Raw genomic sequence first — 14,356 nt, forward strand, 5'->3', positions numbered from 1 at the left:
CACAGTTTGTTAGGTTACTGCTGAAATCCTGACTATCGTGGTGTTGTGGCAGTAAATACATGTTTGTTTTTGTAAGTCCAAACTTGTGGGAAATCCATTCAATAACAGAAAAGTTGCACTGAAAATATTTGCTGACAGCTAATTGAAAATAGTAACGGCTATAACACGAAATGGCAGCTAATTAACAGAAATTAACATAGAAGGCCTGAAGTTAGTCAATTCTACTCTGTCTAAAACTTTACGTCCCCAGAGAGGAAAATGTTATGATGTACCAGCTAAGTCTTTTTCTCTGGGTGACACTCAAAACTTTTCAAAATGACAGGCTCCAGCTCCGCTCGAAAAGCTCTGAGTGCCAGACACGGGAGCTGAAGTGTGAGTTAAAGCTCCCTCTTCGCAGGCATGTAAATTAATTAATTAAGCCGCCCTCACACCAGCGATGTGATTATTTCCCTAACTGTAAATACACGCCCTGGCTGACCCCTCTTTTCTGCTCCATCAGCCAGACCCCAGTCTGGGCTTTTTCAGGTCTCCAGCTATAAACAGGGTAAAAGACCTGCAAAAAATTGCTTCTGACCCTACAGAAAAAAAAATTCCACGACAACACATTAAAAAAAAGTAATAAATTGCTGTCAGTTCAAAATTGTTCCCAGACAAAATGGGGAGGACCAGAGAGGTCGTTCAGCCACACCATTTTCCATCAGAAACACTGTATCACACCAGCACTTAGGGGGCCCTCTAACAAGGGAATTTTTGATTCAAGCATTACCACAGTTTTCAGCAAAATCCTTAAACAGCTGGAAATTACAGTGAAAAGTAACCAGGGAGGGGAGGGAGGTTGGGAAGTTGTAGGACAAAGATACAAAAGCTAATTCCAGCTGGTATCTCTGGAAATGTGAAAGGCAGATGTGCAAGGCACAGGGGAGCTTGCCAGGAGAGATGCTGTAATTCAGGACCAGTGAGGTCCTTTTGTTTACAGATGTGCAGATGGCATGGTAGGGAAAAAAACAAAGAAAGGTGATATAGATGAATGACAAACTGTCTCAAAATACGCTTGTAAAGCTGTGCCATCAAAAACCCAACAAGAGGTGAATCTCACAGTAATCAAGATGGGGAAATGGTGAGGACCAGAATTAAAGCTTTCCCAGAGGAGATGAGGAGTGGCTGCTTGGTCAGCATGTGCCTTCCTAAATGCTGAACACCTTCTCCAGTCTTTGTGCTGAGTCTAGTGTCCAGGCACCAACGGGTGCAGACACACTGCTTCTTACCCATGTGCAACCTGAGATGGGTCCAGCCACCAAGGGTGGAATATCTTAAAAGGAATATAATGACATGTTTAATGGGGTCTGATAGCATCAGACAGCAAGAATCATAGGAACTTTATATACCACATTCATGGTAAACTCCTAAGCATCACTGCTGTTTTCCCACAACCTACAGACAGTTCCACTACAGTTCTCTTCATAAAATGAGGAATACTCTGTCAGGTATCCGCATTCATCCATTGGTTTTAATGTTTATGACTTTACTGAACCATACTCTGTCATATTCATGTCTATGTTCAAGCCCACAGACCAACTACAAAGAGATTTCCACAGCAGTGGACCTTCTCAGTGAAAAACAAGGTCAACACTAATTGTTAACGTGCAACAGCTGGAATGTTAGATATCATTTTTTTTTTTTTTTCTTTTTATGACCACGGAGAAGGCATGGAGGAGACTTCTACTGTGAAAGTATTGGCTAAAACACAGTGTCAGTCCAGCGGACCTCAGTGCTGATGACAAAAATAATTTTACCTTGAGACAATCACTCCTATGAATTGGACTGTGACACTTAACTGAAGAAGGATTAGCTCTTGAATTTTTTCAGAATACGAATGCAACTGTGAGGACCACCCTCCTGAATTAAAAGTACAATATTGAGTCTCATTAACAAAAGCATATGACTTCCAAGATAATTATTAACTCAGTTGGAGAGAGTAGCTAGCAGGGATCTTACTTTAACAAGTATAACAAGACAATCAGCAGGTGTTTAATGTGAATTATCAAGCCTCAAGAAGAACGAGAATCTTCTTCCATATCATGCTTTGGCAGGAGGAAGTACTCAGCCTACCCAATTTCTAAGTTAAGAGGAACTGCCACATTACTGTCATTAGCATTGCAAAATGCTGAAGATGTCACACTTGCTTGTTTATTTTCATTCATGTGATACTGCTTAATGCAAAAAGAGTGAGCCGAGATGCCTGCGTCTCACCTGAGGAGCGCGTGTAACGAAGGCTTCAGGTAAAAGTCTCTCCCTTCCCCCAACCACAAAAGCCAATTTTGCTTCAGAAAACTTTAGAAAAGAGAATCTGGTTGAGTTACTGGAGACAGAAAAATGATCAAAGGGAGCCTGAGAGCTGAGGCATACCCCTGCTGTTAGTGACTAATGGGTTTGTTTCTTCTGCCAATGCGCAAACGAGCTGCAATACCTATTGTAAGAGCCTCTGGAATTCAGCCCAAGTAAGAGAAATAAAAGATTATAAAGGAGAGCTCATTGAAGGATGAATGGAACTTTAAAGTCAAATACACTGAATTACTATCTCTGCCTACTTCAGAGAGAGACTAAATTCGCAGCTGAATTCTTACAAGGAAATATTTTTCTGAAATGCACTATATTACTGAACTACATGTCAGATTATTGCTACAAAGTGGAGGCAGCATAACTCAAGGATAGACAGGAGAGAAAAAAAAAGGTTTGGTTTTTTTTTTTTTCCAGTTCAAAGTAAATCCTGAGTTAGCTGTAGTAAACTAGATGCCTTCTCCTTCTAATCCTTTATTTGGCAATTGTGGAAAAGAAGTGGGCAGCTGCTTATTTCACTTATCCTAATAGAATGCAGTGCTGTCCCAAAAGACAAATTACTTAAACACTTCTTGTAGGAAAGAGTGCCAATCGTATCAATATGATCCCTCTTTCCTTATTTCCTTTACAACGTGCTAATTTGGGAACTTTTGTTTTCAATCATAAAAAAAATTAATACATTCACTTTGGCCAGCTATAAGAAATAAATAATTTAGAGTACATTTTAAATACAGATTATTACTGACACAAACACTCTAGGTGGCTGATTAGGTAAGTCAATGGCTTCCAGCCACATTCAAGCTGGAAAATGATGCATAATGGTCTGTTAAACCATTTGAGAATTAACGATGACATCAGGTAATTTCAATGCTGTATAGCCAAAAGACAGGAAGGAAGGAAGGCAGGCTTTTTCATTTGGAGTTAAAAGCTCCCTGCAGTATCTGCAAACCTAAATATTAGAAGACCGTACTGAAGAAAGGCTTAGAGGCTTCAAATCTTAAGTTTTGTCACACTCACAGTACTGAGATCAGTAGATGGTAACCAAATGACCTGGCAGAGTGAAATATCAGAATGGGTAACTTAAAGGTCCAGAAATACTTCTGCTACTACTACATTTATTCTGTGACACACTTTATTCTATGAGATTTTTGAAAACTGAAACAGTAAACAGGAGTCATAAACTCTGAAAAGAAACTTAAGGCTTGTATTTTAGCTTTTGTAGCAATAGAAGGAAGGATCTGCATAGCTCTTGACAGTGACTCTCTAAAAGAAAAATAGTAATTTTCCATGGGCATTGCTTTTAAAGTTCATTACAGTTTGGAGCTTCTGGCAAGCTTTGTGCACCCAGTTGTATTGATAATATTCTTGAATTGATACATGCTAAGATATGTGCAGACCCAACCATTACTCCATGAAATTCTCAGGACAACAGAGCAGCCTGTCCTATGTTAAAAGAAACTCCTTTAGGCAATCTCAGAAAGTATCTTCCCCTTCTTTTCACTAAGTAAAAAGACAACTCTAGTCCTCAGGAGTGTCAAGTTCATATAATTTTCCTTTTGACAAACTGTACATAAAACAGGCCCAGAAGAGACCCTAAGCTGATCACTTTCCAGAACTCCAAACGTGCCTCCTACACGCATTGGTGGAGTTGTTAAATACAAAAAATCTTCACTTCTACTGCCTAACAGTAGTGTGTAATCACTTATGATTCAGCAGAAATCATCTGGTAAGAAAAAGCATTGCTCAGCTAGGGCTTTTCCTGACCTTCAAGGTGATAATGGCACCATCAGAAGTGGTGCCTGAAACTCTGCAGGTATCATATCCCATGTTAAGCAGTTTGTAAAGTTTGTAACTAGAAGATTGGAAAATTTGAGACGCTCATAGCAGGAACATCATCCTTAGTCTCCAAATAACAACTGTAAAGGTCTTTTGAATACATCAAGGACTTCCCTTCTTTGTTCATGAGGCTACAACAAAGAATCTCACTACCCCAGCATATAATGAAGAAAAATTGGAAAGCAGAAGAATATACCCCAAAACAGTCCTCTGATAATATCTTTATCCAAGGACATTTAACGACTTTCAGACTAACACCTTACAACCAAGATAAAGACTGATACGTGACTGCTTAAAAATAATTTTTATAGGCATATGGAACCTCTTTAAGAACAACCTATTACTAAACAGAAGTACAACTACCCCCATAGCCTCTAAAAGAGAAAGAGGATGAAAGTTGCATATTGATCTTCACAGTAAACTTTGAAGAAGGTGTTTAGCTCCTGCTGATAGTGAAGATTACAATCAAAGAGTTTAGTGAACAGAAAATGAGGAGTCATCAAATCCGAGAATATTTCATTTCAAGCAGCTTTAAATAACATAAAGCTTGCAAATTAAGATATTTAGGCAGTTTAATGTTAGGAGTAATCTCTATGTCAATTGTAATTCCATTCATAACTGAATATCTACTTCAGCCATTTGTGGATTTTGCTTTTCTCATGTAAGAAACACCTGTGATCAACTGTTGATAAATTCATCTATATCAGATCTACCTTTGCAGCTAACGCCCTTCTCCAAAATTCTTATTTCAGCACTCAGGAAATACAGAACCTCTCAGTTTTTGTGTTTCAGAAGAGGTGTGCATCAACTTCGATGCTCACTGCACTGCCCTTTTCTCAGATATTCAACTACCCTTCATTTTCTATCCATAAAAGTCACTTGATTTTTATCTCCACTGTAAGTAGAAATCAAACACCTTCTTCAAAGTCTCCTCAAAATTATGAAGATCGTTACATGTCCCAAATCTTCTTTTTTACTACTAGACCAGTCAATATATGTAATTGTGTCCTAGTGAGAAAACCATTCTGGCTATTAATAAAGACATAAGATTTTATCCATATTTCCAAGATTTTTTCCCTGATATTAATAATTTGTTATGTTTTAACTATCAGCAGAAAGGCTATGCTCAAAAATATATGCTGATATATTGCCAAAATTTAATCAAGCTATAGTACTAGTCACCGTGGAGTTAATTAATCAAGCAGCAAAACGATACACACTTTACATCCGTGCTCTGGTGTGCAGCTGTATCAGCTTGTAGTATAGGTCCCCAGATATATCAAACTGATTGGAAATTAAGGTACAGCGACTCTTTTAGCAGAAACTCTCCAGTTTGGTGCAGGTGATTTCCTGTGTGTGGCAATAGCCCTCCATCTATTTTGCAGTAAGTCAGCAGCCCTGCCTCATGCTAACGCGGTGCACGCTGTGGAACTTACTCTAAGAAAAGACATAGTACAAAGGAGCTTGCTCTGCATGCCCTTAGAAATATTGTGGCATGCAGTTTCTGTTACAACAGAGTAATAACTTCAAATAAAACTTTCAATATTCAAAGGAAATATATTCTTTTCTCCTAAACTATAATATTAAAACTGACTTTTAAACAATTTTTGTCACGCTGACAGCCAGTGCCTTCCAATGTTGGATGAAACGCCCTTAGTTGAGGCTCTGTGATGGTCAGTCTTGAAACAATATTGTTCTTACTTAGGAGATAATACATTCATTTGGCCACCAATGAGATGAAAGATATACACTGTAATTCCTTAAGCTTACTTACTTTATAGGTACACTGCACCCAAGATCTACACTGTCTTATGAAACAGAACCAAGTATTTTCAAAAGAAAGATAACTTTTTTTTTTTTTTTAAGTTGCTCTAAGCAGCAGCACGTGGTTGTGCTAACGGAGGATGACACCACCTTGTCTCCCGCAGAAAGGCAGATTAAGATGCATCCAGCCCCATCTCCAGCTCCTCCTCCAGCCATTTGTTCTTCCCCTGTCATCGGTTTGCAGCCACCTTCACCCGTCAATAAACTGTTCGTGCATCTGTGCTACGAACAGGGATACTGAAATAATCAGAGTTTCAAATGAACTGCTGAAAGAAAACAAAATCCCCTAAAAGGCAGATGGTTAATGAGTGATGGCAGTGAGAGGGCAAAACAAGGAGAGGAATGGCAGGTCCCCAAGTCAGAGGAGGGGGAAATTTCTTAAGATGTTTTGGCCACTGAAGGAAAATGCATCGTGCAACTACAATTTTGGTGAGGAATTTTGCAATTTCACTACAGATAGTATGTTACTTTGCTCCTCCTCCAAAAAAAATCCCAAATCCCTACCATAGAATTCATCACTTATCAACAAGCTTTAGATCAATATGTAAGCAAAGCCAGAACCAGTGATCTCAAGGTAAAAGATTTTGTGTCCCAACAAAAATTGCTGAAAACATCCGATTTCCATCTTACACTATTTTTTCATAATGAGCAAGAAATAATGAATGTTCTCCATCCACGCATACATGTAAAACATTTCAAAGATAGTTTTATAGCTGATAGCCTGAAGAGTAGTCTCTGACATTTAAATGCAATTTAGTTTTTTCAAGGTAAAAAATGAAGCTTCTACAGTTTTATGTTCAAAATAAAGCTTACAAGTTAAAAACCTGATTAATAAAAAATGGATTTCTTAGCCAGGTAGAAAGTATATAAAATCAGACCTTTACGGGGTACGGTCTGTTCCTAATTTTTGATCCTGTAGAGATATTCTAAATTTGCAAATGGCAAAAACGGGCATTTTTAGGCCTCAGAAATTTATCTGGCTTTAGTGAACTGTCACTCTGCAAGACTGCTATGACTGTGTTCATCAATTTAGAAGGAAAAAATGAAGACATGAGTTTTTCGTGATACTCGAGTTTTTGACAGAAGTTTCTTTGGTTAGCAATGAGGGGCAAAGTAAAATTTTAAACAACTTAGAGGACAATATGATAGCAATTACTCCTACATGTATGAATAACATAATTTTCCCAGTCAGGTGAGGACTACATCCTAAAATATAATACAAAGCAGTATAAAAATACTCAGAAAATCAGTATGAAAATTAAGTAAAATAAGGTAAAGGAGAGAAACATGAATAAGGAAGTTGGTTGTTGGGGCTCTTCCCAAGGCAGTTTTCTATAACAACAATACCATCCTGTTTTTGTCAGACCAGGTTAAATTAAATCAAGTCAATAATCACTTTGATTTTAGCAATAAAAAATTCTACTTGACTTCTTGGTGCCCACTTCACAACTTTCTGTGACAAATTAATTTTAGACAGATAATAGGCATTAATTGGGCCGTCCTTAATCACAGTTTCATCTAATAGGCAACACAGACAAGCCTTATTATCTCAATCTCCACTTGTCTTCAATTCTAAGTGTCCTATAAATATCTACTATCCAGTTTGCATTGACATGGGGTCAATTTTACAAGCTGGTTGATAATCAGCATGGGACTATACATAGGGAAAAAAATGCAGATTCTGATTTTGAAGCAAAACTCATAGTCTTGGACTACTTTTTTACCTTTTCCAAATTCAGTTTCCAGCTTTGAAAACTCAACCTGGAAAATGGGCTTGGGTATTACGTCTAGTACAAAAGACGTGAAACTGAAATTCAGGTAACTGTTCTGGTGACCAAGGATGAGAGCCATCAGCCCCTTCCCTGATGGGTGCATTAGGACTCTGTGTTTCATATGACATAGTGAAACGTTGCTTTTTTTCACTAGGTAAGACTGACACAGTTAAGTGTACATTTAGGGACCAGTTCACTGTAACCGTTTTTCACGTAGTCATTTTAGTTCTCTTTTCAGCTCTGCTGAACCTCTACAAACCTCCACAAACACCTGCATAGCCTCAGCATCCCCAACCACACCATGGACGGTGGGGTACGCACATGCTGCCTGGCTAAAGACACACAGGGAAAGTCTAAAGAGAAGTGTTTCCCTGCTAAACCGAGCTTATGTTGTCTGAGCAGCCAAAGAATTACAAGTATCTTCTGGTCAGTTGTGAAATCCTCTGACCTGGAAATCAGTGAGAATTTTCCCATTGACTTTGGTGAGAACAGGGTTGCACCTACAGCTCAACAATCTCATTTCAGCTTGTTTTTACTTCTCATTCAGCTTTTGCCCAACCCTGGGCTGCAGCTGCACAAGAAGTACCTGAAAGCTGTAAGCCTTCAACTAAAGGGTAGAGATCATAGAATCAGAGAATCATAGAATCTTTAAGGTTGGAAAAGACCTCTAAGATCATCAAGTCCAACCGTTGTACCACCACAGCACCACCGCCATTGCATGCATTATAACTAATGGGAAGAATATTTAACACCCAGGCAAATATGGGATTTTTTTTTTTTGTTTAAAGAAACAGCGATTTCATGTACAATTCTTTAACATGATTTTTTTCCCTCTTGGTTTAATCTGTTACACATATAGCCAGTGATCCTGTGAACAGTGATATATATGAATAATTTTCAGAATGTGTCAAGAGCATACTGCCGACATAAATAAGTAGGTGTGTGTGTAAGAACAAGGTCATTTAGGGGTAACGATACAACATTGTCTCAAAGTTTTAACATTCCAAATGTGTTGCAAAAGAAAAAAAAAATCCTGGCCCGAAAAGTTAATTTCCCTGAGTAACACTCAGAACACATTAAAAATGTTCAGGTTATTAATATTAATTAACCAATTAATACTATTATAATTAATTAATTACACAGTGCCTGGAGTCCTGGAAAGGGATCTTTATGTGTCTGAATAATAAAAAGATGACATTCTACTCCTGCAGTGCAGGAGGAATTTTAAAAGATCGCAACTTTTAAAATATTCTTAGCACTTTGATTCTTCTGCAGAATTAGTCTTTCACATGCATTTGGTTTGTGCAGCCACAGGATGGCATTCACTGCTGTGCAAAGGGTCAGTGAAATGTAAGTAGAGCCTAGGAAGTGTACTTTCCATCTGGGGAAAGGACATAATTAATAAAAACTGATTAATATAAACTTACTGCTTTTGACTGATGACAACCATTTATTCAAGAATGTAATATCAAAATCTTACCACGCGCAGCCCTTAAGGTTCATGTTCTCACTGTATGGACACCAAGGCTCTTAACAGATACTTACCTTGCCTGACTTCAGTTAGCTGGGACGTTCTAAAAATACAGAGCAGCAATTCCAACTTGGGATACCAGCAACTGCATAAAGCACTTCAGTTTCACTTCCATGGTTTATGGAGTCACAGTAACTCTTTAATGGATTTATATAGGCTCATAATTTACTGTTTATATTCCCATGGAGGCAGTATACGGAGCAGGTGTTGACACATGGCATACCAATGGGAGGACAGTTGGACTGAACAAATGGCCAAGGTGACCAATAATTGGATTGCAAATGTCAAAGAGTGTGGTTGAAAAGCCAGGTATATCAACCCACACATACTTTTCCCAGTTGTGAAATGAAAGTTAAGAGCAGGGACAATCAGCTACAAGTAGTTACGATTTATAGAGTTGGGTTTGAAGTCAGCGGCAAGCAGCATCCAATTAACTTCAGTAGAGATGTCTAACGCCACTGGTAAAATGACTGGATTTAGAGTGATGAGCAAGAATGTCAGACCGAGAGACAACCTAGTAATGCTATTAACCTTTGTGAGATTGCCCCGCCGATAATGTGATCTGGGGGACAATAAAACACTGCATGAGACAATATGCCCAATTTGGTAGTGCAAGACTGATATATGGGAGAAGAAGGAGAATTTTCCTGGATTCATTTTATGGGCCTCCAATTAGCCCTCACTAGGTGAAGGGAGAGAAAGGGGGGGAAGCAGAAGGAGTCCCTCTAATGAGTTGCTTTGTAGCAAAAGAGATTGAAAAAGGAAAGTTTTAGGAGCTGCTTTGCTTTCGAGATTGTCTCAGGAGGTGTTAAAGGGGCCGGGTACTTTGTTGGAAATAGCCGTGAGAAAGCTCCTGATTTATGGCAGCTCTTGAGCAGCACAAGTGCATCCTGTCAGGATCAGTACAGGAGGCGTGATCCCTTGGCACAGGGACATCAGATATGTCAGCCCCATGCGCTAATCCCCATGGGTAGATGCTGGGGTCAGGACCACAGATGCTCGCTCACGATGTGGCACCCTGGCCAACACCACCTATAGATGCTGCTGCTGCTTCCTTTGAGAAACTGTATACAAAATATAAATACGCTTGTTCTCCAAAAGTGCATCCGGTTTTAGAAATGACAGTATTAAAAGTGGGTCTAATCCATGGATTACTGATCTGACAAAATATCTAAGTCTTATTTACGGACTTAGTGAGGCAAAGGCAGTTTGTCAATCAAGTGAAGTTTAAGATGCAATTCCTGTTTTGCTATGTAAGTCTGGTGAATGTGTGCTCAATAACCTTTAGAAAATAGAGCATGAATGTGTAATTTATTCAGCTACTACTGCTTAGGCATCCAAGGGCTAGCGAAGCATATTGCGCGCCTAGAGAAACCGGGGGGGGTTCTCAAGTTAGGAAGTCCTGAGGTAGCTCTCAGTCTGTGCTGCAGAGTGGAGGAGAGGGAAGGGACACCAAATTAGCCCTGCAAGAACTATACGAGGTGCTGAAAATAGCCCACAGCTCTGAGTAGGGTAATTTGCTCTGTCAAGAAGCAGGATAAATGACTGCCTCACGCTGAGCACCGTGATGCAGCAGCAAGGATTTCTTTCGGGAGCTCAGCAGCTCACTGGAAGTTGGGCGTCCCAGCACCGGTGTGATCCATCACCAGGCACCCTCCCAGTGCTGCAGAAAAACAAAATCTGCGGTGCATTTCAGACTTCTTTTTATTACAAAAGCCACAGCTTTTAATCGACACTTTCACACTGAGAGTTGGATATCATGAGAATGAAATGCCTGAAGAGAAGACATTTAAAGCAAATATCATTTCACTTTTTAAAATGCCGTTCCCCGGCTGAGATGTTACAGTTAAGACTCTGCTCAGGTGGTATCTAGTGGTTTGCAACAAAAATAGTGAAAGATCCTTAACTGTGCATATACTTGGTAAATACCAATGAAAAAAAGAGAAAACCTGGGCTTTAGTATTCAATTTAATCCCACAAACATATGGCCAAAGCTACACAGAGTGGGTTTGCGCAGGTCCATTTCAACAACAGGGTTTTGGTGAGAAGGATAAGGATTACATGCAAGCGAAACCTCACATGTCAGTTAATATTTTTATTCCTTCTGCTACACCTTATGGTCTTCTTTTGAGACCAAGGTAATGCACTTGTCTCATTGCCTTCCGCATCTCTCAGTCAACAGAGGCCGTGCCATTTTAGCATACTTTGATGTTTCACATGATAAAGCATAATCTCTGCTTAGCTAAAATGTGTAGTCTAAAGCTTATGACTTTCTAGAATTTTTTTTGAGTGTTTTTTAAACTGTGGTCATGCGTTTTTGTTGTGGTTTTTTGTGTTTTTTTTTTTAAAGTGTGGCAATGTAAAACCATGTGTTTAAATTCTCCATGTTTTTTTCAATTAAGTCTTTAAAATAGCTGTTTGGCCTTGAGGGTTAAGAACACATTTTTATTTATACAACACCTTAAAATTATTTGGAAGGATAGTGGAAGGAAACAAGATTCACAGGGAAAACCAAATACATTTGAGGTTATGACAGAAAGTATTAAGCTATTTGTTGGTATCTGGATTAAAGATAATATGCTGGTCCTCAGAAAAGCTGAAGCCATAAATTGACAGACTGCTATTAGTAATGTTTGTATTTTTTACTTTCCCAGGGACTGTGAGAAAAAATAATTAATTATCTGTATTCTGACATTTTTGCTCTCAATTATTCATGTTAATCCTTGCTTTTGAATATTTAGAATACTCCTTGCCAAAGAAAGTATTGTTTTTTGCCAAAACATAAAATGTACTCTCGAACTGCTATGATAACATTTTCAACGTCTCTGTATCACGAGAGATTAGCAAACAGCAATATTACATTTCAGAATGAGGAGATTAATCTGTTTCCTGACAACTGAAATTTGTTTAGGCTGGGAAAAAAGAAAATTACTGCTTTTGAGGGCAGATTTCATAGCACTTGATGCTTCAAGGTCTTTCTATTTTTCTGTTTAAATCATATCTTCATAAAAAGCAAAAGAATTGTTTGGTCTCTGATTATTATCAAGCTAAAGTCAGATAAGAAAAGTATTAGGATTCTTATGTTCCATGACAATATATTTAGGAAGAAAAAAGGTGTCAAATATGCTTATTAAATTGATTCTCAACCTGATTAAAGGTTTTCTTATCTCTAGGTGTCTAGTAAATGCTTTAATTTGTGTCATGTTACAAATTATGCCTAATACTCCAATCTTATTTCAGCGCATTTCACACAATGATGCACTTTTGCCATAACAAATTATTTTTAAAATAAACATTTTTTTTCAGACTACCATGTTTTTGCGTGACATTTTCCTACCCTTTTCAATATGTCTTTTTTGCACAAGGTGAATGGTGAAGGATTATGTGGCGGCGGGACAGGGTGGCGATCTGGGAATATGAAAGAACAGATAAAGAAGGAAAATACATAATACTGAAAGATATTACAGGCTATGGTGAGAAGACTGTAAGGGATGTGATAAGACACAAAGAAAATGTTGTGTATTTAAGGTATTCGAGGAAGAAGTTCTCACCAAGTGCATGGACTGGTGGGGGCAGCTTTGAGCAATGCAGAGTTTTCAGTACATCACAGATGCTGGAAATTATGAGGTCCTGGATAAGAAGAGCATTAATTGGGTGGAGACAAAAAGAAATAATAAAAAATTCAGAGGAAGAAGCTCTGAAAAAACCCAGATGTGACTCTAGATTGACAGTATGACTCAAAGGAGTAGACCTCAAGAATAAGGATGATCTTTACCATGATGGAGAAGAGATAGCTGCAGGGAAGATAGTAAAAGCAAAAGGAAATAGTTGTTCCACTTTTTCCCTTGTGGAGAGGCTGCCTGTAAACTGAGGTGCTCACAAGTGAAGATGATCTGGGGCAGGGACTGCTGAAGCTGCAGGTGTCCTGGGAACCATCTCCTGTCGGACTCCACGGACACTGCAACAGCCTGTGATCAAAGAGCATGTCTCAAACCAAACCAAAGTCCACTCAGGTCAAAGGAACTGGAGATTTCGTGTTGGGATCCCTACATGACGTATTGCAGGGTGGTTGCATTTGGTGTGTATAAGTGGTGGCAGTAAGTGAAGTCGCTGTGAAAATAGCCCAGAATTATAGAGATAACAAGCATGAATTCCAAATGGCTGAGTACAGATTACTCCAGAAGAAAGGACAAATGGATGAAAAACTTGTTTAAGGTCATGTTTCTAAATGGTGGATTAATTAAAAGGCATACTAGGATTTCCTGTGCCCAGGAAGGATTTTAGTACAGATGCAATGCATTCCTAACTGAGGAAGAATATTGTCCCCTGCCTTAAATGCAATGCTCAGCTCGGTCTTAGCCAGGAAGGGAGGAAATGGAGACCTCCACAAAATGTGTGTGTGTGCATGCATGTGTGTGTGCTCAAACACTTACAGACATAAATTAACAGTCTGGCAGCTGATGGGTATTGCAAATGCTACAGAAAACATGATATAGCACTAAAGCAGACATGCTTCAGATAACACAAAGGCTCTGTACATCTAAAATAGATTCAAATCATGTGAAAGATTTCCTGCTGCTTCTGCAGAAGATTAAAACATCAGTACATTCATAAAACAAATGTGAAGATTTAGCAAAGCAGCGTGCCCTTCACAATGACTCTTTGTCTCACCAAGCACGGGACCTGGCAAAAGAGACACCCTGAAAGGGTATATCCGACCTATTTGCGCCTGGCAGGTGGGCTCCAGCCCATAAAAAAAGAGAGCTACAGATCTGAAGAAACATACAATGAAGAAAAAACCTGTTAACCCTGAGCTAATCTGTGAGCTAATCCCTCAGCGAGAAAGCAACATTAGACCAAACTCCTAAATCCTGGCAGAAAAGAAGAACTTGGTACAGATTTACCGCAGAATTTGTCTACATAAGCTTAGCATGAGGAATGATTTATAAAATGAGAAGGAAGACCATTAATATATCCCTCTCTGTTTCAACAGCATTTAACACATGGGTGCAGACCTGATTTTCAAACCACACAATAATATTTGGTGTTTTAATAA

General features: G+C 38.8%; 1 protein-coding gene across 1 annotated transcript in view; it reads right to left on the bottom strand.

Moving 5' to 3' along the window:
• FAT3 (FAT atypical cadherin 3) overlaps nucleotides 1-14,356 on the bottom strand; it is a 353,905-nt gene that overhangs the window by 114,221 nt on the left and 225,328 nt on the right.

This window comes from Balearica regulorum, chromosome 1 (assembly GCF_011004875.1).
Source record: "Balearica regulorum gibbericeps isolate bBalReg1 chromosome 1, bBalReg1.pri, whole genome shotgun sequence".
Classification (NCBI taxonomy): Eukaryota; Metazoa; Chordata; class Aves; order Gruiformes; family Gruidae; genus Balearica; species Balearica regulorum.